This window comes from Marmota monax, unplaced genomic scaffold (assembly GCF_021218885.2).
Source record: "Marmota monax isolate L192 unplaced genomic scaffold, Marmota_monax_Labrador192_F-V1.1 WCK01_AAM20220418_F8-fsc00131, whole genome shotgun sequence".
Lineage (NCBI taxonomy): Eukaryota > Metazoa > Chordata > Mammalia > Rodentia > Sciuridae > Marmota > Marmota monax.
In genome coordinates this window covers 5,343,920-5,347,393 of record NW_026693141.1, presented here as the reverse complement: position 1 = coordinate 5,347,393, position 3,474 = coordinate 5,343,920, and the positions used below count along the sequence as shown (strand labels likewise).

Genomic DNA, 3,474 nt, shown 5'->3' with positions numbered 1-3,474 from the left:
GTTGTTGTTATCATTACTAAGATGCTGGGAGTCAAAACCAGGACCTTACACATGCTAAGCAAATGTCTACCACTGAGATATACCCACAGTCCTTATACATTAGAATTATTAGAGGGGCTGGGGATGTGGCTCAAGCGGTAGCACGCTCGCCTGGCATGCGTGCGGCCCGGGTTCGATCCTCAGTACCACATACAAACAAAGATGTTGTGTCCACCGAAAACTAAAAAATAAATATTAAAAAATTCTCTCTCTCTCTCTCTCTCTCTCTCTCTTCTATTCTCTAAAAAAAAAAAAAAAGAATTATTAGAGGAATAATTTTTTTATTCAAGCTATTTAATTGACCTTCTAAAGTGGTTTCCATGCCTGCAGTAACCTCTTCTTTAAATATATCCCAAATATTCTATATTTTAAAATATGGAACACTTCATGAATTTGCATGTTATCCTTGCTCAGGGGCCATGCTAATAATCTTCTCTGTATGGTAGATGAACAATTTTTTGTTTATTTATTTTTATGTGGTGCTGAGGATCGAACCCAGTGCCTCACGCTCTTCTGCTGGGCCCCAGCCCTAGAGGAACAATTTTTAAATACAGATGTGGATCATGCCACTTTGTACAGATGTGCAGATTATTCAGTGCACAGGGCAAATGGGTAGTTGATTCAACTCATGTTCTGCTAGAGCCATTGGCTCTGGAGCTGCATTTGATGGGAGGAAGGGCTACCTTTTTAAACTCTCACAACAGCACTCTTTGGGCTAAGAGAGTCCTGCCCATCCTTCTAAAATTCTTCAGACCTAGGCATTTACATTTTAAATAGTTCCAGTGAAATACATAAGCTTTACTGCCAAGTAGCTGTGTTCTCTCTTTTTTTGTGATATTATCAGTATGCATATTACTTCTATGTATTTCACAAATCCAACATACACATATCCAAATTATAACATATAGTGTTATAATGATTACTTTTAAGAAAGCTGAGAGAAAGAGAGCAGGTGTATATATTTATAGAGCTTGTTATAATAACCTTATTATTTACTCTCTTGTTTCTCTCTATTTCTTCCCATGATCTGAGTTACCATCTGGTCTCATTTCTTTACTCAAATACAGCTTTGTTCTCACCTGCTTCTTTTGTGCTATTATTGTCCAATGTATTACATTTTTACCCAGTATAGGACCAACAATACAATTTTATACATATTATTATATGCAATTGTTTTTTTAACAATACATAACTCAGTACCATAAAATTCACCCTTTGATGACAATTTATTACCAACAATGAGCACTTTTTTATGTGCTTCCTGGCACATGCCATTGGAGAAATGTTTATTCAGTTCCTTTTTCTATTTTTAAATTGGGTTATTTGTCTTCTTGTTTTTGAGTTATAGGAATTCTTAAATATATTCTTCTACAAGTCCTTTATTGATATATGATTTGCAAGTATTTTCTTCTATTCTATGGGTTATCTTTTCACTTTTTTGATGGTGTTCTTTAAAGCACAATAGCATTAATTTTGATAACTCCAATTTCTCTGTTTTCTTTTGTTGCTTTTTGCTTTTGGTGTCATATTTAAGAAAACATTGCCTTATCCTAACTAACTCCTATGTTTGCTTATAAGAGTTCTGACATTTCAATGCTTACGTTTGGGTCTTGGATCCATCTGGAGTTCATTTTTGTATGTGATGTGAGGTAGGGGTCCCATTTCATTTTTTTCTCACATAGATAGTTGTCTTAGCACTCTTTGTTGAAAAGGCTATTCTTTCCCCTATTGAATGGTTTTGGTACTTGTGCTTGTTTCCTAAGGTTGCTATAATAAATTACCACATTCTGGGTGGTTTAAAACTGCAGAATTTTTTCTTTCTCACATTTCATGAGGCCAGAAGCCCCAGGTCAAGGTATCAGCCAGGCTGATTCCTTGTGGAGACCCCTCTCCCAGTTTCTGGTAGCTGCTGGCAATCCTTAGTGTTCCTGGCTTGTAGATGATCACTGCAGTATCTGATTTTATTGTCACATTCTCCCTGTGTACCTGTGTCTGCTGTGTCTCTATGTCGCCTCCTTCTTTTTTGGGGACGGGGAGGGGTAATAGAGGTTGAACCTGGGGCACTTTACCTCTAAGCTACATCACCAGTACTTTTTGTTTTATTATTATTTTTTTTAATTTTGAGACAGGGTCTCACTAAATTGCTGAGGTTGGCTTCCAGTACTCCACCTACCTCAGCCTCCCTAGTTACTGCGATTCCAGGCAAGCACCACTGTGCCCAGATCCTTCTTGTTATAAGGACTCCAGTCAGTGGATTTAGGAGCCATCATAATCTTATGTCTTTTTTTTTCTTGTTTGGTACTAGGGATTAAATCCAGGGGCACTTTGCCACTGAGCCACATCCCCAGTCCTTTTTATTTTTTATTTTGAAACAAGTTCTCACTAAGTTGCTGAGGCTTGCCTCAAACTTGTAGTCCTCATGATTCAGTTACCCAAGTTTCTAGAAGTTGACAGGTGTGTGCCACCACACTTGGTTTATGTCTTCATCTTAATGAATTATATCTTCAAAGGCCCTGGCTCTAAATAATGCCATATTCTGGGGGCCCACTTAGGCATGAATTTTGAAGTTATAACAGAACTAGAAGCTGCATTTGCTAAAAGCACTGACTCTTAATTTGGACCTGCAGATGCCCATTGAGTAACTAAATGCAGGATCGAAGATCAGCATCTCTACTTTCATTTTGTGCCTGTTGCCTTTATTACCTTAAACTTTGGGTTGTCTAGGTCCACAAGTAGGCATAGTAATACAAGTTTCAGTAGGCCTAAATTACCCCCCTCAAGACTAAGGACACCAAGATAAGAGTAACTAAGGTATTTTCAAGGTTTTAAGGGACATTCAACAGCCAGCTTGTACAACATCCTGTTCTAGAACCCTGGGTGGTGCCTGGAAGTTTCCAGTCTTTGCCTTACACTTTCCAGGAACTGCAGAACCTTGCAGATAGATCACCCATGGTGAGGCTGCCCCCACCTAAAAAGAGCAATCATTTCCTGGGACCCAAGTTGTCCCCTTCCAGGATCACAGGTCTGATAACTATACACCCCACATCCAAATGCAAAGCAAATGCAAATTGCCCCCTCAAAAAATAAGGATTTCTCCTGGAGTCACTTGGCAGAAGTGATCGATTATATCACAGTTTGACCAAGACTGTTTAATTGTGCATACTCTTGTCCCCTGTCCCAGTTCTTACTCTATTTCAACCTAAAGAGCATGTTAGAATCCTGAAGATAAGGCTGAGACCCTCAGACTCACTTTGCCTTCTCAATATAAACATATTGATTTAAAGTTCCTTTCTTGCTTTTCACCATTATTTTCCTTTGTTTTTTGGGGTGAGTTGCCAGACCTGATTTATTGGGACCCCCAGAGTCAGGTTTCTGGTCTAGGACTCTAGTAACAGATTGACTATTCAGCCCAACACAATCTGCCTTTTGTTTCCC

At 38.7% G+C, this 3,474-nt stretch overlaps 1 pseudogene; it reads right to left on the bottom strand.

Annotated features, from left to right (window-relative positions):
* Positions 1 to 408: 408 nt before the first annotated feature.
* Positions 409 to 484, bottom strand: LOC124099885 (U6 spliceosomal RNA; annotated as a pseudogene).
* Positions 485 to 3,474: the final 2,990 nt, after the last annotated feature.